Raw genomic sequence first — 23609 nt, forward strand, 5'->3', positions numbered from 1 at the left:
GCTATTTGAAGCCACCAAGTTCATGGTAATTTGTTACAGTAGCCACAGGAAACTAATATACTCAGACAGCAACTCCTCACGACCATTCGAGCATCTTTTTTAAGTGGGTCCTAAGGACAGTGAAAGAAATTAAGTAGTCACCAGACCTTCTTTTTTCTTCTCGGAGAAGAGAGAACATTTTAGCCATAGATGCCACATTGCCATCGATGATATTTTTGATCTGGTGGGATAAAGGTTGATAGCAGTTCACCATGGGAAATGCACTGGGGAACATACAAAGTAGGTCTGTCTCTTCGGTGTTCTTTGGAGTTTCCAAGTTCCCCTTTTAACATATAGATAGCTCACAGGAGACTAAGTTTATCAGACTTTCAACTATTGTAGTCAATTATTGTTTGAGTGTATTTCATCTAACACTTACCTGCTAGCTGTGGTGCTTAAGGAATGACAGACTTGATCTCAGTGGTCTATGTAGTGGAAAAGTGGTTTGAGCTCCCAGTATCCTTTCACCCTACTTAAGCTAATATCATCCTGATTTCCATTAAGTTAATTAATTCTCCCAATTTTTGCCATTTTGGTGAGACTGAAAATCACAATGCTCTCTCTTCAAAGCGAGGAATGGGCATGTGAGTAAGCTGGAGAAACTGGGCTTGCCCTCTGAGGACTCCGACTTTCGAGTTGAGAGACTTAGGACAGAAGAGAGTTCAGAGCTCATTACTTCTTCCAGTTGTCCTTGACAGAATGATGGATGGCATGCCTGCTGCATGGAACTCCAGAGAAGCTCTTGTTCCAAGCCTTTCCTCAGCCTGACTCTCGACTTCCTGCCAATTTTGTAAGCTGCCCAATAACATTAAAATAAATTTCATACTTGCTTAAGTTGGACATCATAAGTTTCTGCTAGCAACTAAATAACCTTAAATCTACAGGAAGTTATAAAACTAAGTTCTGACATCTTGAGAGTATTCTGCGCCTGGAGGAGGGGAAGGGAGGGCACCTTTAATGGGAAAGTTGTGAAAGGGAATGTTACCTACATACATATTTATTTGGCTAAGGGCAAAAGTGGCCCTTAATATCTCTAAATATTATCTCAGTTCCTTTGATCCAAGTGCTTTTAAGTGTCTACATTAGTGATAGGGAGTAGCCTTCTGTTCTGGTAAGTTCAGAGGTGTTTTACGTTATGTAATCTAACGTGTATACAAATCTACTTCTTTTAAAAGTACGTAGTTGATCTCATTTCATTTGGCATTTTTACTGATCGATACCTACATGCATATTTCAGTAGCATTTCCACTGAAGGAAATTTCGTTTCAAACAGCAGAGATAAACAAATTAGTTTGATAATATTTCTTAGATAGTATATTTATGTTGGCAGTAAGTGGGTACTTTAAAAATAATATCTACTTAAAGAAAAGTTGTGGGATCATATTTTCTCGAGATATTGCTTAGAATTTCCTACATTATAATGTCATGATTTTTTTTGAAACAATTTTGTATTTGTATTGACAATTACTATTGAATTTAAAACTGTTTGAAGGTATCATCATTCAGGGTCCAATCAGAAGATGGGAATCACATCACAATTTTAACAAAGAAAACTTAATATAAATGATTAATAACTATAACCAATCTAGATTACCACCAACAGAAAAAACTCTAAAGAATAAGGGAAGAACAGATATAAGGAGAAGCCATTCCCTCTAGTCCTGAGGCAAAGCACCAAAAGAAGGAACAAATCTGGAAGAGGTACTCCTCCCCTCCGGTGGAGAAGGTGTGGCCATGGCCATGGCCCGTTGGATGGTGAAGCTCTCTGAGGGACATTGCCAGCCGAAATTGCTAAGAAGCCACCTTGCGGGTGCTTGGAAGACTGTCCATAGGGAAATGCTGCCTCATGGAATTTTCTGGGAAGCTGCACTCTGAAGTGCCAGAGGAAGTTGTCCACAGGGAGGTACCATTCACCAGAGCTCACTGCTGGATATTGTGCACCACAGTATCAAGCAGACAAAACCATCCTGGAACAAAGCCTCTTTTTCCTGCAGTGTTTTCTAGAGCCATCTGCTGACAACACTTAACATTATGCCATCTGAAAAAAAAATATTCACAGGGTCCAGCTCCAGTATCACAAGCAAGGCAGTAGAAGGTGGATTTGAAGATGAGAGGTAATCAATTGATAACTGGCGCAAGGTAAGTGAGATTACTTTCTTTTTTCTAAGTGAAAGCAAGGGATTTTGCAAGACTTGGAATCCACTGATTCATCCAATAAGGGAAATCAGTCCTCAAGTAGAATCTTACATAGGGCTTCATAGAGGTATTTAAACTGCAAAAACAAGAAGATAGTTCATGTTTAGTCTTTGGAATATTCTGTTGAAATATTTAGGTACATTTATGCAGTGAAAGTACTAGAATTCTCAGTTTTAGCCTGTGAAAATGCTCCGTTGGAAAATAATTTTCTTATAAAAGAGACAGCCTGCCCACAAACAGTCCATTTCCTAAGGGGAAAATCTGTGGTTTCCTAAAAATTGAGTTCAGATTGTATTTGCATGGTTAGAGCCAAGCTGGTTTTATGTACTGCTGAATCATCTAAGACATGGAATTGTATTCCATCCAACGTGATTGGATGGGAATGAACAGGCCATCGCTGAGGCTGCATGTACAACACGTTGTAAACTGTAAAGTAGTGTGTAAAAGCTGTTCCAGAAGGATTTCTGTTTCGACTTTGCTTTTTCTAATGTCATTTAACTCCCATAACATTTTTCCAGTTCAACTTGCAGAAATAATTCTTAAAAGCTGTTGAAGTGCCATGGCAGAGCACAACAGGTGGGCCAATTTACAATTTACTCTTTTATAACTCTTTGACTATGGGAGTTTACTATAAAACAACAGATTCGAGATATCATCTGTAAGAAAACTAACTCCTTTACAAGTGAATCTGAGCATTATTAGAACTTCAGATAGCTCTTACCCCCCAGGCATTTCTCCAGAAATCCTGGCATTTCATACCACCCTTGTAATGTTCTGAATCATTATTGTCCAGAGTTTGTTTTGTGGTGTTTGCAGAACCAAGCAAAGAAGAACTAAATTGGAGCAAGGATTTGCTACTTCCCAGGATATTACACAGAAATATGACTGAATCCTAAAAATCTGAAGGAATGTTTTATACATTTGAGCTTATTTTTGTCCTAAGATTTCTAGAATTTACCTACTAACATAAAGATTAACCATATCTCAAAGTTAATTTATAAAGGTTTAAGAGTTTCCAAATATCACTACCGTGTTTTCCAATCATGCACAATCAATTGTAATTTAAGCAGAAAGGAAAATACAGCATGGGTGAAGCTCAAATGTTTGCATCTCACATTTCTGTCTAAACCATATAGCTGAAAGGGTAGATGTCTCAGATACTGGAGAGTGGAGCTGGGCTGCTTAGCATATAATGTTTTTGTAAAGTTTCTACAATTGTGTTATCTAATTAAGTAGATTCCCCCTCCTTAAATTAATTCCCCAAACTCTTCATCTCTTAATTACTATAAATACTAGTTCCATTTTGCTTGCAAGTAATTTTCTGCTTCCTACATTTTTGTGGTTTACTCATTTGGAAAGAATTATAATTATTGTACTCTACCTCAGATAACTCTGCGATACTACAAAGTCCAGGGTAGAAAAGTCCCATTTTCTGTGTTTTGGGCAATTTTCAAAAACCCTGTTCACAACACAGTCAGATGGTTTTATTTGTTTTATAAGACAAGGAACAATTCCTTACAAATAAGGTAACGTTAGAATTGCTGCGTCAGAGAAGAACTTCATTCTTTTCTTCCATTCTTTCTTCCTTCTTTTATTTTATATCCAAATTGAATACCCTCCTTTTTTTAATTTAAGAAGACTCATCTGTGAGATTCACAAATCTCCAAATAAAACCAATAAAATTGCAAAGTGATAAATTCATCTTTTTACATTTGTTTAAATGGAAAAGTTAGTCATCTATGATTTTTTTTTCTCTTGAGATTAGAAACCAGGTGAAAGGTATCATGTTAAGACAAATGACCACGCAGTTGAAGCTGTCCAATGGTTTTGAAACCCTAGAAGGATCTGCCAACTCCTCCTTTTAAGAGTGGGAGGTTTATGAGAACTTTTACAGTCCTATCTCAGAGGAAAAAAATTCTATAAAAAGCCTTGTATTGCTTCTGAATCATGATATTATCTCATAAATAAAGACAATAAAATTTGACTATAAAAAGCAAGAGAGAAGAAACAGCATTTGCAGTGAAATGGTATCTTCAAGACTATCAAATTTGGTAAAATAATTTTGGGCTTGTTTTTCAAGGAACTAGATACTGAGAACCCTGTAAGGAAGGAAAGTAATTCAGAGCAAATAGAAATTAATTATTTAACTTAGAGTTTGATGGACCGCTTGACTGGAGTGTGGGGTACCCGGATATTTGGCTAAGTATTGTTCCTGGGTGTGTCTGTGAGAACAGTTCTGCATGACATTAGCCTTTGAATCGGTGCACTCAGTAAAGCAGATGGCCTTCCTCAAAGTGTATGAGCATCATCCATCCATTGAATAGAATAAAATAGGCAGAGGAAGGGAGAATTTGCCCCTTCTGCCTGATTGCTGAGCTGGGACATTGGTTTTCTCCTGCCCTTGGTCTGGGACTTACACCACAGATTCCCCTGGTTCTCAGGCCCTCGGACTCTGACTGAACGACATCATCAGCTTCCCAGGTCTCCAGCTTGCAGATGGCAGATTGTGGGACTTCTCAGTCCCCATAATCTTGTGAGCTAATTCTTCATAATAAATCAATCTCTCTCTCTCTGGACATATATACAGATATATAGATATAGACATATAGATATACATAAATACAGCTATATAGATATAGATAGATGTATATAGAGAGATTTATAGTATCTCCTATAAATTCAGTTTCTCTAGAGTACCCTAACATATGTTCACTAGGTTCCATTCTCACAAATAATATTCATAATTATGTTTGACTATATTTGAATAATTCTAATTTATAAGCAATTATGTATGTAGGCAATTGTAAGTGATTATGAGGTGTATGTGCAGGGCTTGGAAAGAATGGTGAAGGAGAACATGAAAATAAATGTTTGTGGACAAATGAACCCCAATCCATAACTCAGTTGACAGTGGTTTCATGTGTAGACAGAGTGAAACATGGATGCTTTATCACCTGATTCTTAATTTTTAAAATCTAATTCCAGTCTTATTTGTAAAAAGCCATCAGTATTTGTGGTCATCAATTTCTTTATGGTTCTTGGTGTTAAGTGACCATTTTCATAAATACATTTCATTAAAGGTGGATTATAATTCATTAGATGTATTTTACGTGAGCTTTCCACTTCACTGAGAAACTAACAGTTATAGTAAATCTGCCAAATAAGAATGATATTAAATTCCTTGTCAGATAATTCCAGCATCTGTGCCATCTTGGAGTCGGCATCTATAGATCTTCCTTTCTCATTCAAGTTGAAATTTTCCTGGTTTTCAGTATGATGAGTGATTTATGATTGCATCTTGGACATTTTGAGTACAATCATGTGTCACTTAAGGACAGCAATACATTCTGAGAAATGCATCATTAGCTGATTTCATCATTGTGCAAACATCATGGAGTGTGTGTACGCAAACCTAGATGGTATAGCCTACTGTACACCTCGGCTATATGGTACTAATCTTGTGGAACCAGTTACATATGTGGTCCGTCATTGACCCAAACATTGTTATGCAGTGTGTGAGTGTATTATGTTATATTAATCTTTTGTTGTAGCAGGCCTCCTCTGAAACTGGCAAAGGATGTGGGAGCACGTCTTCAGTGCTGCTAGGAGAGGGTAGAAATCCAGGTTTCTACTAGGCCTCTGTTGACACCGTGATGTCGGGTGGGTTGTTGAGGGATACCTCATTACTTCTGGGTGGAAGTGAGAATTGAAGCTTCCCACTAGACCTTCACTGATCTCCCTGGCTAGAATGCCTGTTTGTTGCTTCCTACATGGCTTCCACTGACATGTGGGCAAGGGTACGAGCAGCCTCATTGCCTCTGGGCAGTGGTAAGAGTTCTGACTCTCTACCAGGCCTTGTCTGACACCGCTGAAGCATGGACAGGGAGGGGGGCTTTATTAACACAACGTAAGGGTAGAAGTTTAGATTCCTCATATGGTACCCACTGATAGAGGAGTAGGGTGAGATTCACTAATGCTTCATGGATTTGGACTTCCCAACTCCTCACTCAGCCTTCTGTGCCGCCGTACCGACAGATGTGGGGCATGGAGGGGTGCATCTTCGCCTGGGTCAGGGGAGAAGTCTAAAGTTCCCACTAGGCCTTTGCTGACCTGGCAGGTGGGGTGGCACGGGGCAGCAGTTTTTTCTGTGGTGTTTGTTTGGAGTTAAATTGTTATTGTGTAGGCTGCCCCTTTCCTGGTCCTTTGGGTAGAGAAAAATGACTTTTTATTGAGGCTTAATTATCTATATCCATTAGCATTTCCTGCTTGCTGGCTTCTTTAGCTCCAAATCTGGGATAAATGAGGCAGAAAGAAAACCCAGGGATCTCATCACAGTGTCATTCCTTGAGTCCATAGTCCTTAGCCAGTCTGTCTTCTTCTCTCCACTGTTCAGAGCCTTCTTTTGTTTGTCTAATATAAGCATCCAGGATATTTGGCTGTCCTTGGTGGGAGAAATAGGAAAATGTGCCTCTCCTCCATCTTTCCAAAACTCAGAATGATTTTTCAGTGACCAGTAGTAAAAGGGATTAAAAGAAAGAAAGAAAGAAAGAAAAGGCTTGAGTACATGGGAGTGAGATGGAAGCAAGTTACTAAGAAAGCCAAAAGAAGTGGGAGAGGGGAGACAGGGATTAATTTGCCTAAATATGGTGAAACAGCACATTGGCTGTTGTAACCAGCATGTTCCCACAATAGTATTTCCCAGCTGCGGCCATATTGTCTACAAATATGCAAACTTACCGCCATGCTCTCCCCTAGGACGACGAGACGTGAATGCACAAATCTTTGGGGAGAAAGTGTTTGAAGCAATAGTAGTCTGGCTTCTTAGACCTTCCTCCAGGATTCTTGCCCAAGTGCTGGGCAGACCCGGCACCAGTGTGCCTGCCTGCTTGCTTGGTTATGTGATAAACAAGTGCCATTTGTTTATTTTATCTTTTTTCTACCCATATGCAAACTTTACTTCTCTCATTATGGTTTCAGATGAAAGCAATGCAAAGCTTGGTGTTGCCAGAAATTCCATTTAAGACAGAACTTTGTGGTTTTACCAGACTTGTGAGTCCTGAGATTTTATTTTAACCCACAGCCCGTAACCTCAAAATATCCCAACCCGTGCAAATCAAGTTGTTTTTGGAAGAAGGAAGTTCTCCAGAAGCCCAAAAATCCCCTATCCTTCAGTTCTCCAAAGTTCCATCATTGAAGTCACAATTCTCATATTTATTACATGAGAATTATGTCTGATTTTCATTTCTTGCTCTCTTGGCCAGCTAGAGTGAGACTTTGTACAACATTGATTGATGTTTAAAACCAAGACAGAATCATGACTGAGAAACCAGTAAAAAAATTATTTTAGGAAACTTAACACCCAACATATCACCTGGGACTGATGTTGGAATTTACTCTGCATATTTAATCAGGAAACTATAGTTTATCCAAGCATGTGTGAAGTATATGGTTTGAATATGTGCTCCTATGCTCCAGTTTAAGGAGTGAGGCAGACCCCAGAAGAATTTGAGGCAGTTGGCCATTTTCCTAAGTATCTGTGTCCTACATCAAAAACCCTTGTGATTACTTTCTGCAGACAGTGGGGAGGTGAGGAAATGTGTCTCAGGACAAGAACTGGACTTCAGCAGCCCATGGCACTAACTGCTTCCTAGAAGCAATGCAAGGGGAACTACACTCGTCTTTTCACATATTAGCACACCTAGATGGTTCCAGGGGCACATGAGCAACTTCATGAAAATATCTGTGGAGAATTACAGAACCTTGCCGTGGTCTCTGTCTTGTTCTGCTATCTCAGAATGGGTCCTGCTTGAAGGAGGGAGGGTAGCTCCACTGGGTACTTGCATCTTGGGAGAAAAATAGAGATTCTTGGTCCTTCCCTACAAGAATTTGTACCTCTGGATATTTCAACACCTAGGACACTGACTGGCATATGTAGGAGGTATTCAATAAACATTTGTGCATTGACCAAATTCTTCACTATCAAAAATCATTTTCAAATATCATAGTTCCCAAAATTCTGGGTAGGACTCAAGCTAATTACTGAGACCCTAAGAGATAATGCAGGTCTTAGGCATGTGGTCCATTTGATGGAGGACCGCAAATGTTGGGAGATAATATTTGGAAATATTAATAAAGATTGCTCCAATTTTGCTTTGCTTTGTACTCTTTGCTCTTCTCTCAATCAGCTAGAGCACTGCTTATTTATTTTCTTACTTATTTCCAAAATACTCAATTAATGATATTTTAATCTCTTCAAAATGGTTAGAAAAAAGAAGTATTTGATGAGTAACACAAGACTCTCTGCCTCCCCACCAAAATAATAAAGATTCTTGGAGCTGGGGGAAAGAGGGGAGCAAGATGGAGAAGCAATGAGTGGATAAATATGGGGAGTCCTTTAGAAAAGAGGGACGACCTCTCTCCTGGGTGAACTCAGGGGGTCATTCAGACGCTCCAGATAGGTTTGGGGGATTGGAGTGCAAATGATGCCTGTATTCTTTTCCCCAAGTGCGCCCCATGAGGCATCAATGTTACAGAAAAGAAGCCACTGTTTAACATACCTAATCAGATGGGTCTGTGTATTATTGAGGATGCACTAGCCTGTGGCTAAGAAACACACAATCTACTAATGGCGAGACAAAGACAGAAGTTTATTTCTTGATCAATAACAGTCCTTGTGGGTGTTCCAGATTATGACTCTCTACTCTATCATTCAGGAAGCAAGGTCTTTCCCAGCTTGTATCTCTGCAGCCTCTAGGGCCTCATTTGTCTGTGTCATGACAATGGAGGGGGAAAGAACAAAGAGGAGCAGGTGTGGCAGTTTTAGGGGCCAGGCTGGAAGTGACCTGTATTATTTCTGCTCGTATCTCATTGGTTAAAACTCAGTTACATGGCCGCGTCTCCCAGCAACAGAGGATGGAATATTGGCCCAGGAAAGAGACAAAATGGATTTAGGTGGAAACATCTCTGCTCAACTTATGATAACACACTCTTTCCTCACAGCCCACGTTGGTACCTGAGAAGTACAAATATCCCGTAAAACTAAGAGGAGCCAGAAAGTAAAAGAGATGATAGCCTCTCATCCTGTAAGTCTCTGTGACTTGTGTGACGAGGAACACCCGAAAGATCCTATATTCTCTGAAAGGAAATGGGAGGTAGCCTAGAGAGAGCATGAATGAAGGAGCCTTTTGGACTGGAGGGGCCAATGACTTAGCAGCGAGCTACCTGGACAGAAATCCAAATATAATTGTGGATTTCTCAGGTGATCTCAGGAGATGCCAGCACATACAGATTATAACACAAGGGCCATATGCCCAGTAATTCCCACCCATCGCAGGATTTGAAATCCAGTAATAAGACAAATGGATATTTAATGGATATTAAATTTTTGTGACCTGATTGCTTGGAAGCTTATGATAGAAAACAAATGGAGTAATAGAGAGATAAAATTGTGTTTTGTTCGCACCTGAATTTTTATACTGCACTTTGTATTACAATTATCATTTAAATCATATTGCAAAAGAAATTAAGGCTCTATTAAGTTTTTTTTGAATACACTAGTCTTCCAAATGCCTTCATTGGCTTCTGAAAAACTTAACTGACATAAATAGCCATGAAAATTACATGAAATAGTCATCTCCCTGAAAGTACATTCTTTATTGCATAATAAGTAGCATGTAAGCTGTCATGTTCTACTCGGGTTCAATTCCTACGCCTACTATGGAATAGCTTTGTGACTTTGGACAAGTTACAAAACCTTTCTGTGCTCCTGTTTTCTCACCTGTAAAATGGCAATATTGAAATACTTAACTCTTAGGATTGTTGTGAGAATTGAGTGAGGTCAGATATTAATGACAGCACAGTGCCTAGTGGAGAGTATGTATCCCGTAAATATTACTTATGATTATTTGTACTTCTAGAGATTTATGTGTGCTCTAGCCACTGCCTGGAATGCTTTCATTGCCACCTCCCACTCCCACCTGTCTTCCTTTCTGCTGAAATTATTCCTGCTCATCCACTCTCATAAACTCATACCATATATCACCTTCTTTGCAAAATGACAACCATTCTCTCTTGTCTGTTGATAAACCACTTTCTACCTATTTTATTGGGAATAATGATGTTGATGAAATAAGAAGAGCAACTATTTTTGTTTTGATCACTGATTTTTAACTACGTTATCATGAATCTTCAAACTCCCGAAAACTCTTTCAATTATGTTTTATTGTTTGCATTTTATGGATAATACAACTGAAACTTTGAGAGGGTAACTAACTTATCCAGCATTATATTGCTGATGAGCAGTAAATCTAGAATACAGATCTAGTTTATTTGTTTTCTATTTATCACATCACCTTGCTATTATTTCTTGCCTGGATGTCTCCTTCAATAAACCGTGATCCCCTTGATATTAGGAGGAATATTATTCATCTTTGAATCCCTAATGTCTAAGTCAAAAAGGATTAAATAACCATGAAACTGATTATATAGCATCTATTATCTTAAAGAATTTTAAGTCAATTATGTATGTCTGTGTGTGTCCATGTGTGCATATACGAATATCAGAGGAGAAAGAGTACTAGACCTGTTATCAGCAGACTGATGTTTAGTTCCTACTGGATTATATTAGTTATATGATTGTTAGTTACATATTTTTAAAAACCTTCAATTTTCTCATGCCTCATTTTCTCCATCTGTAAAAGAGGATCTGGGAATTGCCAAAAGATAAGACCGCCGCTCAATATCTGCAAAATAAGTGCCAAAATTACAGCATAAGCAGGGGAAAGCTCTGATGGTTAGGCATAATCTTGTAGAGCAAAGCAGATTGATAGCCATTAGGAAGACTTTGTTTTGGGTTGTGCTTGTTATAGAAGTGGGAGTGGGTTGGAGTCAATCTTAGAAGCTAATTTCATGTTGCTGATAGAAGCAGAAGTAGGGCGGTAGCATTCCTAGAGCCTGTTTTGTCTTGTTGCAGAGGTATGTTCACTGAAGCGAATTGTCCCTGATCAAGGAGACGGATTGAAAACTAATTCTGCCGCTACCATTGCTGTAGAACTGTCATTGATGGATCAGACAAGTTTAAAACCAGTTCTGGCACTTATATGTTCCCACGACTACAGAATAATCAGTATTTCCTCTGGAGTCTGGGCTGTCTTTATTCTCAAACCCTCTTTTTGTCCTTCCTAAGCCGAAGCTTCAGAAGAAAACACAGGGCACCGACAGGGGCAAACCATTTTTGTTGATTTGCCTTAAAGGGAGGGCATGACAACATCGGAGACTCTAGAAACAGATGGTAACACAAACAATTATAACAAAAAGTTCTATAATAGGGGACTGGAAGGCACTTTAGAACCACGATAGAGTTTTCCAACTCTGACCAAGAAAACAAGTCTCAATGACTTTCTATATTTACCTTTTTCAATGTACTATTTTGACTTTTTAAATAAACTTTATTGACAAATAAGTACATACAACGAACTGCACCTGTTTTAAGTATACAGTTTTATGAAGTTTTTTTTTTTTTTAAAGTATGCTATTTTTGGTGAGGAAGATCGGCCCTGGGCTAACATCTGTTGCCAATCTTCCTCTTTTTTTTTTCTCCTCAAAGCCCCAGTACATAGTTGCATATCCTAGTTGTAAGTTGTTCCAGTTCTTCTACGTGGGACGCCACCACAGCGTGGCTTGATGAGTGGTGTGTAGGTCCACACCCAGGAGCCGAACCAGCAAACCCCAGGGCCACCAAAGCGGGAGCACAGACTTAACCATTCGGCCATAAGGCTGGCCCCAGTTTTACGAGTTTTGACAAACGTATATATCCATGCAAACACCATTGCAATCAAGATATAGGACATCTTCATCATCTAAAAATGCTCCCTCCTGTCCCTTTGCAGTTAATTTCTCCCTATTCACCCCGAACCCCAGACAATAACTGATCTGCTTTCTGCCACTATAGTTTAGTTTTGCCTGTTCCAGAATTACAAATGAATGGGATCATACAGTATACACACTTTTGTGTCTGGGTTCTTTTGAGAGCATGATATTTTTGAGATTCATGTTGTTGTGCATATCAGTAATCTTATTCTTTGGATTTCTGAGTGGAATTCCACTGGACACATGCACAATCATTATTTGTTTATCTGTTCAACAGTCAGTGAATATTTGGATGATTTCCAGCTGTTATTTTAAATAAAACTGTTATAAACTTTCATTTAAAAGTCTTTTTCAGACATCTGTGTTTTTATTTATTATTAGGTAACATGGTAAATATACGTTTTTCTTTATAAGAAATTGCCAAGCAGTTCTCCAAAATTGATGTGCAATTTTATACTTTTACAACATGTTTGAAAATTTTCATTGTTCTACCTCCTTGTCAACACATGGTGTTGTCTGCAGTTTAAATTTTACCTATTTTTTAGGGTGTAAGATGATATTGTATTAAAGTTTCAATTTGTATTTCTTTGATGATTAATCACGTTGAGCATCTTTTTGTGTTTATTCAGCCACTCATATATCTTCACTTATGAACAGTTTATTCGAATTGCTGCTTTTTAAAATATATAGTTTTATTTTACCCTCGAGTTACAAGAGTTCTTTCTATATTCAGGGCATGCTTTGCTAGATAGGTAAATTGCAGATATTTTCTTCTCGACTGTGATTTGCATTTTCACTTTGATAATGGTGTCTTTCTGAGAGCAAATGCTTTTACATTTGATGAGGCCTTTTTCTATTTATATCTATGATCTATTTTAAGTTAATTTTTCTGCATAATGTGAGGTGAGCATTGAGAGTAGTTTTTGTTCTAAACTGATACCTAGTTGTTTCAGTATTGTTTGTTGAAAAAACGATCCTTTATTGAATTACCTTGGTATCGTTCTTAAAATAAATCGATTATGTATGTGGATCCAGGTGTGGACCTTCTAGTCTATTACACTGATCTACTTGTCTTTTCTTGCTCTGCATACAACACTGTCTTAATTCCTTAGCTTTCTGGTAGGTACCAAAATCAGGTAGTTTAACAATCTTTCAAAGTGGCCCTTTTTTTAAAAAAAAAATTGTTTTGTCTGTTCTATGTCCTTTGTATTTTAATACAAATTTTAGAATCTTTTCCATTTCTACCTCACACTGCAAGTCATCTTGGATTTCACTTGGGATTCTGTTGGATCTATACATCAATTTGAGGAGAACTGACCTTTTGACAAGATTTATTCTTCCTACCCATGAATATAGTCTCTCTCTCCATTCATTTAGGACTTTAGTTTCTCACGTCAGTATTCTGCAGTTTTCAATATTTGGGTTTTGCTCATGTGTTGTTAAATTATTCCCAAAGTATTTTTTTGTGATAACTATTTCAGAATACATTATTTAATTTAATGTGACAGATCATTCTTTTTCCTGAAACTAAAATGCTGCCTATGAGAGTATAATTCTGACTCCTATAGTATGTTAAAGAATATTTAGCGTGTCTCTATTTGCATGTACTGCCTGATAAATAAATTCTCCCAGGTCTTCCTCTCTTTCCAGGAGACTTCATTCATATAGTATAACTTGATATCTTTTGGGTTTTACTGGTGGGAACACATCAGTTAAGCATTATGTTGGTTTCTGTTTTCTCTTTAGTCTGTACAAGGAAGGTGGTATCATTAGAACTCACATATGAGAAATGCAAGCACTGAGATCAGAAGGCAGTATTGGTGCTTGTGCAATTAATTAATGATTTTTAGAGTATCAATAATAGGATAATAAAACAATTAATAAATAAAGCAACTTTTAAAATATTCTAAAGAACTCGCAGGGGCTCTGTTGTTGAAAAACTGACCTAGATTGCACTGGTGTCTATAGCAGAACATAGAGTGTTTGTCTACATGGAATGGTCAGTCTTTCCTTGCACTGATCTGATTCTGAAATATACTAATTACTTGGTAAATCATCTGCTGACCCTTATTTAGGTTGTGCAATTTGTATTATGAAAATCACTCCTACAGAAAAAATAATGCCATTTTATTATCTTTTTACTACACATTCTCAGCTTTTTTGCCATAAAATTTCTTTGAACTAAATTAATTTGAATCACTGCCCTGTCATTTACTCAGGAAAATTATGTGTCTCTGTTTCCTCATTTGTGGAACAGAAATAATGAAACCTGACTCATGAGATTGTTGTAAGGACTAAAGAGAAAGCGTTTGAAAGATCCTGTGACATAGAAGATGCCAGAAGTATTAGTTTCCTTCTTTTTTCGACACTAGTGGGTAAGTAATAGAAAAAAATGGTTTACCTAATTTTGGTTAGATGTAATCAAGAGTTTGTCTCTACAGATTCAGGAATGGATGAATTTTAAAGTTTTGTGTGTATTTTTAAAAATTATTTAAGGTCTTTATTAATTTAATGGCATAATAGGACAATTTCACTGATATAAGCCCTATTTTGGATATCCCCACTTCGATACTATTTCAAACACTTTCCAGGCACCATTTAACTCACTCAGCTGAAGAAACTTGCATGAGCGGACTGCCGAAGACTTTTCCTCCCGTCGAATAGAGTTAACACTGACTGGGCATAAGTGCCTCAGAGCAGTCCAGATCCTGCAGGGTAAGGGAGAAGAGCAATCCCTTAACCACGGCACAAATTCAATTATAATTGTGTCTTATATTATAAGGTGTAATTAGGCAAAAATTAGGTTATGATTTCAGTTTATATAATTGCTTTGGTAAAGGATATAATGTTTGAGCTAAGTACAGCAATTGTTTTTTCTGGGTTTTGTATTCTGATTTTCTGTTATAGTTTCTGCTTCCCATAAGTCGTTTCCTGTCCCCCTCCCCCCTTTTCAAAGTCACAATACACAATTTTTCATGTAATTTCTGCATAATTTCATTTTCTATGAAAGAGCAAACAGCTCGGCAAGGAAGAGAGAATTACAATAGCAGCCTTTATTTTTAGATAGTGTGGGCAAAACCGAGAGGCACTTCCCTTTCAGCGCTGCTTTGACCTCAAGTCACTTAAACTCTTCCTGGAAACAATTTTGTGTCAATTTACCCACATAATGTGAACACCATCCAAATTGAAAATGTTAAATCCTTAATGTATTTAGGAGAATGAGACTCCCTAGGTAGTCAGGAGAATAAAACAAAGTGATGTTTCTATAGTATGATTAATATTCAGAAGGATGGCCAATAGCTCTATGGTATTTTGTAGTCTTTGATCAAGAAAAGAGGCCGATAAGTTGAAAGTTTTTGTCTTGCATTTCTAAGCTTCCTCACATACTGTTCTTAGCTCCTACTGACCTTGAGTGTTGTTTGTTGGAAGTGCCATGTAAAAATAGTATGCACACATAAGGATGTGTCTTTTAAGCTATTGATTTGCTAGAGTCATTCAAAATCCTTGAGTTCGAAAAATAACAAAGGAAATTACTGAATTGTAGCTAATAGGTATTTTCCGGTTAAAAGTAATGGCTACATTTTTTTAGTGGTGTCTTTTAAAAAAATCTTCTCTTGTTTAACACAGTTTTAAACACATTACTGCAAACTTTAAATACCAGAAACACAGCATAAAATATATTCTGTTTGTCCCTCCTGAAATTCCAATCATATCTAAGTAAATATTTTCTCTCTTTCTAAAATCATTTGACAGAACACAGTCCACTGGGTTCTGATTCACTTCAATGTATTATCACAACCTTGTTTTTAGAGGTTATTTAATATCCAAGAACCAATGTTCTTAAGAAGCTTTTTTATTTGTTTTTTGGTAATCTATTTTCCTATTGAGTAAAACCTTAAAACTCCTTTCACTAAAGGACATTTACCATAAGACTAAAAAATTATTTGGTTCCTATTCAAACCCAGAAAAATGAATTATGACGTCATATTTTATTCAGTTATTTCGTAGTTATAATAATATATCAAATTAATTCAGTCTTTTTTAGATTTTAAAATACTTTCGAAAGTCTTCCTTTTTTTAAAAGTCTACACATTTAAATTTTCTGTTGTGATTATGGCCATTTTGTCACAAAGAAATGAAAGTGTTGACCTGTTTGTGGTCACATAGTCCTGATTTGTGGAAAAGAGTATCCAGGTCCTCTGATTCTCAGCTCACCTCTTTCCACAAGACTTCACTGCCAAGTCCGACCTCCACTCATTCTTGTTGCATGGCTTTCTTTTCATGTCCCCGAGTAAGCAAGGGTAACACAGCTCTCTGTGTTTTTGCAGCTGAGGGAAGTGAAGTGAAGGGGTCACGAGGGTCGAGATGACAAGGGAACTCTCAGCACTTTGCTCACCAGGCTGCAGCTCAGCCCTTCCCGTCCTGCTGCCTTTGAAAACACACTTCTTGAGAGTAACTCCTTCCATTCCAAGTGTTCAAAGGTGGACAAGTCTTGGGGAGTTTAATAAACGTAAAAGGATTATCAGCTTCACGTGAGCAGTTTGCAAAGGATAGTAAGAGAAAAGAGTGTGCATTAATGTGTCTCTTATGGGTATTCAGGATGTGGTGACAGGTAATGAAATGATCCAAGTAATTAATCAATATCTACGTGGACAAGGGAGATGACTAACGCATAAGAGGGTGATTAGTGGTTACCCTATTTAGCATTGTCTGAACTATTGATAAGAATGGTTTCTTCATAAATACAAAGGAAGGCTTATTAAAATTCCTCCACAATCACTTTCAACCCAAAAACTATTGTTAGGAAAGCATTTTTATAAAGCTAACAAAAATCAGACATGTTGATGGAACTGACTTATTTAGAACGAACAGTACAAAAACAAGCAAAAGAAATGTGTGCTATTCTGAAACTAAAGCTCAGGCAAAATATAAAGTGAGAATGATCAAAGTGAAAAACTGCTATCTCGACCAACTGTGAGTCACTTCACGTAACGTTTTTTGTTGGATTTTAGGATAAGAATCTCTCCCGTTTGGGTGGCAATTTCGAAAGCAGCACTTTTGTCCCAAGAGATTTCTCTTCTAGAAATATACCATTAAACTGCGTGCCTAATGGAATCAGTGCTGATAAGTTTAGAATATACCATATCATTGTTGTACTTAATAAAATTCTGTTTTATAAACATAATAGCAAATCTCAATAACCAAACACTGTACAATATCCTATGCAATTGAAATCTTATACCTTTGAACTAATGGATACCGTTTAATAAAATTCTAGCAAAAAAGTATTGTTTTGATGAAGAACACCTTTATATCCATTCATAGTACTTTGCAATTTATTTTTTTCCATGTAGTATTTTATTTACTGAATGATCAGAATATAAATGCTGTGGAAAACAGAAGTTTGTGAAATTCACTGGGCAATCCAAGATAAAGTTCACTTCTTTTCCTCCTCACTTCTCCATCCATACATTTTTGTCCAAATCCTTCCAAGAAAAAGCCTGCAGGCTGAACTGAAGTTGAAGAAGAAAGGTAGAAAGGGTAGAGCTGACAAGAAGCCTCTGTCTCAGCATCATTCCTCGTATGGCCCTTCATGTACCACGCTTCATTTAGATAAACATCCCAAAGCACAATTGCTAGGTTGTATGGGAGTTACATGTTTAGTTTCATAAGAAACAGCCAAATTGTTTTAAAGAGTGGCTGTATCGTTTTACATTCCCACCAGCAATGCATGAGTGATTCTTTCCATGGATCCTCATCAGCGTTTGATGTTGTCACTATTTTTTATTTTAGCCAGTCTGATAGGTACGAAGTGATACCTCGTTTTGGTTTTAATTTGTATTTCCCTAATTGCAAATGATGTTGAACTTTTCATGCACTTATTTTCTGTCTATATATGCTCTGCAGTGAAATTTCTGTTCATTTTCTAATTGTATTGTTTGTTTTATTACTGTCGGGTTTGAGAGTTTCGTGTATATTCTAGGTATTAATCCTTTGTTAGATATGTGTTTTACCAAAGTTTTCACCTAATCCATAGCTTGTTTTTTCATCCTCTTAGAAAGGTTTTTTAACACAAAACTTTTTTTAATTTCAATGTGGTCCAATTTATCAGTTTTTGTATTTATGGATCCTACTTTTGGTATCAAGTCTAAGAACTCTTTGTATAGTCCCAGATCCTGAAGATTTTCTCCTAGGTTTTTTAAAAAGTTTTATAATTTTACATTTAGCTTTGTGACCTATTCTGACAATTTTTGTATAAGATGTGAGGTTCAGGTTGAGATTCAAACTTTTAATAATAGATGCCCCATTGCTCTAGCACCATTTGTTGAAAAGTTTCCCTCCATTGAATTGTTTTTGCACCTTCGCAAAAAATTAGTTGACAGAATAATGTTCTGTTATATTGATATATCACATTTATTTATCCATTCATCGGCTGATGGACATTTGAGTTGTTTCACATTTTGTTTCTGCAAATAATGCTGCAATGAACACTTCTGTACAAGTATTTGTGTGGACATGTGTTTTAACTTCTCTTGGACATATACTTAGTGGTGGAATTACAGGGTCTCGTGGTAACTTTATGTTTAACATTTTGCAGAACTGCCGAACAATTCTCCAGGTGGCTGCGTCATTTTACACTCTGACCAAAAGTGTGTGAGGGTCCCAATTTCTCCACGTATTAACCAATGCTTGCTATTATCTGATTTTTTCATGACAGCCATCCTAGTGGATGTGAAGTAGTATCTCATTATGGTTTTTATTTGCATATTCCTAATGGATTATTAATGTTGAACATCTTTTCATGTGCTGGTTGGTTATTTGTGTATCTATCTTCTTTGGAGAAATGTTTCTTCAGATCCTTTGCCAATTTTTACTTGGGTTATTCGTCTGTTTATTATTGAGTTATAACAGCTTTTATATATTTTGGATACAATTCCCTTATCATATACATGATTTACAAATATATTTCTCCCATTCTGTAAGTTGTCTTTTTGCTTTCTTGGTGATATGGTTTGCAGCACAAAAGTTTTTAATTTTGGTGAAGTCCAATTTATCTAATATTTCTTCTGTCTTGTGCTTTCATGGCATATTTCTGAAGGTTTTGCCTATTCTTAAGTCATGACGATTTACTCCTATATTTTCTTCTAAGAGTTTTACAGTTTTAGCTCTTACATTTAGGTCCAGGATACATTTTGAGTTAATTTTTATGTATAGTGTAATGAAGGGTTCCAACTTTACTTTTTTTGCATGTGGATATCCAGTTGTTTCAGAACCATTTGTTGAAAAGACTTTCCTTTCTCCATTGAATGATCCTGACACTCTTGTTGAAAATCAATGAACCATAAATGTAAGGGTTTATTTCTGGGCTCTCAATTCTACTGCATCAATATATGTGTCTATTCTTAAGCCAGTACCACGCTGTCTCGATTACTGTAGTTTTGTAGTGAGTGTTAAAATCAGGAAGCGTGATTCCCCCAACTTTGTTCTCCTTTTTCAAGATTGTTTTGGATGTTCTGGATTCCTTTCACTTCTACATGAATTTTATGATCAGCTTGTCAAATTCCAAAAGAGAAAAAAAAACGAGGATGTTGATAGGGATTGTGTTGAATCTGTAGATCAATTTTTGGAGTATTGCCACCTTAACGATATTAAATCTGTGCCAATTGATTTTTGATAAATGTGCCAAGGTAATCCATCTGGGAAAGTCTGGTCCTCTCTGTAAATGGTGCTGGACCACAGACCTAAACGCAATCACTAAAACTATGATACCTGTAGAATAAAACATAAGAGGAAATCTTCATGACCTCAGGTTAAGCAAAGATTTCCTAGATATAACATCAAAAGCATAATTCATAATAAAGAAAATTTGATAACTTGGACATAAAAAAACTAAATAAACCTTAAATGACATCAAGAAATTGAAAAGACAAGTCCATGGGGAATACTACTATAGATACTGTCTCTCTGTCTGTTTTCTTTAATGATTGCTTCTTTTTTGTTTGGTATCTCTGAGTCAAAAGGAGGGCTGATTCCTTTGTATTGCCTGAAGTTTAACTCTCTCATTAAGCTGTCTTTTAGTCACTGACATACATCAAGTGATTCTCCACCTGTATATCCTTGGTTGACTCTTTCTTGCCTATCTGTCCCCTTAAAACAGATTAGTTTAATATTAATGTTTGAACAATGTTCAACACAGCTGTGTTTTAGCCCCTTACATCCTGTTATCTTCCCATTTTTGTAACTATGGGCATGGTTTGAATTGAAAGTGTGAACTGCATGTTCCAAGGGGATTAAAAAGGTCAATTTTCACAGATGACTGTTATGCTTTGGATTGTCACAATAGTCTTTCTCCAAATACCTGTCACTATAGTCACTACCCGACTGTCCATCACAATCGGTACATGCCTCCGGGGCACATATTTAGGCTTTGCTTAAAAATACAGCTCGATAAAATTTCTTATGGCTATAGAACACTCAGTTCTCTTGGCAGTAGTGATTTTCCACCTATTACGTACTGCTTATTACTGAATTTCAGTGGATCTCTACACAGGCCTTTTCCTCTCTAGTTTCACTTACTCATTTTTATTCTCAATACTACAACTGATATTTTTCTTACTGCCAACATTTTTATAGGTCCAACTCCATAGTTTTAACTTATTATAGACTAAAAATGATAATAATGAAAGATACTGAATAAGGTCACAGAGGAAGGGGCTTCAGTATGACATTTTTCTTTTCAATAAGCAATACAAAATAAAATATACATAAAAATTGTGTGTTCTTTCATTGTATTCTTATATTCTCGATTTAAAGTACTTATATGAAATAATTTTTAAAAAGCTTAGCTGATTTTCATTATCATTTCATGTCTTTAATTTTGGACATTCTTTCTTAAAAGGCTAACCTTATGTGGCAGGAGGGTGTGATAGCCATGACTTAAGCCAAAGGTAAGATTCAAAATGGTGGCTCCCTGGTTATAGTTTATTTGCTCTAACTAGGATGATCATGATAATAATGATAATGTTGATGATGATGATGGCTTTTGCTGTGGAGGAGTACAGGCATGTTGTTCTTGAATGCCATCCTGGAAACGCTTTTTCAGAATGACAGAGACAAGAACACTATTCTGGAAACTTAACTATAAAATAGATAGCAAACACCAGAATAAGGAAATGCATGCTATATGTTATAAGTTGATTGTCTCAAATGGCAACATTTTTGGTGTGCCTTTATATCTATCTCTATTTAATAAAATTAGCACAAATTAAATTTTTCATCAGATAATTGTCTTAAATCAATATACAATTCAATCCTACCGGGTGTAATATGAAGTCATTCCATTTCAGAGTGTACCCTGTCAGAAAGAGAGGAGAGGAGCAAATTTAGTAGTTTTCACTTTATGACGCTATGCTGGTAAACGATAACTCTACCCCCCGTTCCACCACCCACAACCCCACTTGGGGTCTGAGGGTTGTGGGAGATTACTTCTGTTGGCAGTGCTGTCATCCAGCCACATTATTGTTACTTCTCTCCTAAAACATATAGTGAGTTGTGAATAATACAAAAACTTCAATGTTTGCTCACCAAAGAGAAAATATGAATTATAATGAAAACTCTCAAGATATGAGGCATTCCTTGCATGTAATCCTTGCACGTAAGAAGTAGTTGAACATTTCAAACTGTTGTTAATAGTTACTCATTAAAATACATTAATTGTTTTTGACTAAGGCCAAAAGGATAATACGTTAAATTTAATGTAAATGGAGATTGATTGTAATGGAGTATATTATGAAATTCTGTCTGTTTTTCTTCAAGGAATAACTGAATAGAATCAGAGATTTTTCTACTCTTCTTTTAAAAAAGTAGGACTTTTAGTTAAAACAATTATTCTCAACCCATCTCATCCCCTCCCCTATCAGCAAGCATGCTGGACAGTAGAGCCAGGACTAAAGAGCCTGAGTCTTGCATTTATTCACAGATGATGATGCTGACACTATTGATGCCTGTGAGACAGGCTAGATTAACAGAGTAAGTTCAGAGTGAAAAAGTATTAACAAATACGATGGATAGTTATTACAGAAAAATCTTTGTATTTAACAACAAAAATACACTACGCATTTTCTTGTGTTTTGGTCATGTATACTTATTATTCCTCTATCATGTTGGTTTGAGGTATAACTTGAGTTCCATAAAATACGTATTTGTTCTTTAACAGGCTGTTGCTATGAGAATGGCTTAAACCAACAAATTACCTCAGATGGTGAGGCTTGAAAACATTAACTTCCTTAAACCACAAATAGATAGTGTACAAATAAATTTTGAACAATCAAAATATTTTTATAACTTTAATACTTTGTCTTTGCAAAAATAAATGTTCACTGTAGAATATTTAAAAAATAAAATTAAGCAAAAGAAATCCCCTAAAATTGCCCATAATCCCACTACCCAGAGATAATGACTGTTAACCATGTCTTCTATATCTTTGAAGTTTAAAAACATGCACCCACATCTCTCTAACAAAACTACAAGTTTTGTATATATCTTATTATATCCTACTTAAAAAAAAACTTTGATTAAATTCAAGTATTTCTGGACCTCTTTTGCCTTTGGGTTGAGATGTGGATACGGTAATCTCTCTCATTTTTCTGGCTTTTGGCTTCACGTTCTTTATAGAACCTGAAGTCTTGCTCAAATTGCAACAAAGTCGTGTCTGAGAATATTGTAGTGGTTACTCCCTTTGTTCCCAAGATGTTCTCTGGCGTTCCTTGCTGTGCAGTCTCTGGTGTCACCGTGTCCTACTGGTACTACTGTATCCCACCAGACTGTTGCAGAGCATTACTATGCCCACCAGTCTTCTCCATTGCTCCACTGGGCATTTCCACTGATGTCATGGGGTCTCGCAGGGCAAATTATGCAGGAAGTTCAATGGCACAGCAGAAAAGTCTGCCTTTGCCCTCTTTGTGTTATGGTCTGTTAGAGGGATTTGAAAAGAATGCTGCTCTACCCCAGGGCTGCGAGAGGGAAATGGTAAACAATCCAGAGTAATGACATTGGATAGAATGCAGCCATTTAAACCGATACGTATCATGACCATGCCTTTTATACTGTTAAATGGCCGAATCACGTGTATCCTCAGGCCTTGTGAAGTTGGAGGCACCTGCTGCTCTGAAGGTGCTCCAGGCCCTGACTCAACACAGCAGAAGAGAGTGAGCAGAACACTCATGTGTTGTGAAGAGAGGGACTCTATGTGACGACAAGGAGATGACACAAGAGAATTTGTCCCAACTCAATTCTTCCCACTGAAATCTCCACCCCTTCTCCAACACTGTGGCCCAGCTGTCTCTGTCTTGTTTTTGACATTTTTCACATCTCCTTTTCCCTGGGGGTGCAATGAGAATATTAGGGGAAACCAGAGCATCCTCTACAGTGTGCCTCAGTTAATGTAGACCTTAAACCTTACCTGAAAAACGCTCAGGTTGTGATTTGGAAGTCAGGTTAAATAATGG

At 36.9% G+C, this 23609-nt stretch overlaps 1 long non-coding RNA gene across 5 annotated transcripts in view; it reads left to right on the plus strand.

Moving 5' to 3' along the window:
- The first annotated feature begins 2046 nt into the window (after positions 1–2046).
- The window catches only part of LOC106848297 (uncharacterized), a 49668-nt gene continuing 28105 nt past the window's right edge, over positions 2047–23609 (plus strand). For all 5 annotated transcript variants that reach the window (XR_011495353.1, XR_011495351.1, XR_011495352.1 and 2 more), the window contains exons 1-4: positions 2047–2178; positions 2754–2811; positions 14360–14477; positions 21002–21050. This is a non-coding gene — a long non-coding RNA (uncharacterized lncRNA). The remainder of the gene's footprint in view (positions 2179–2753; positions 2812–14359; positions 14478–21001; positions 21051–23609) is intronic.

Source organism: Equus asinus, chromosome 18 (assembly GCF_041296235.1).
Source record: "Equus asinus isolate D_3611 breed Donkey chromosome 18, EquAss-T2T_v2, whole genome shotgun sequence".
NCBI classification, from domain to species: domain Eukaryota; kingdom Metazoa; phylum Chordata; class Mammalia; order Perissodactyla; family Equidae; genus Equus; species Equus asinus.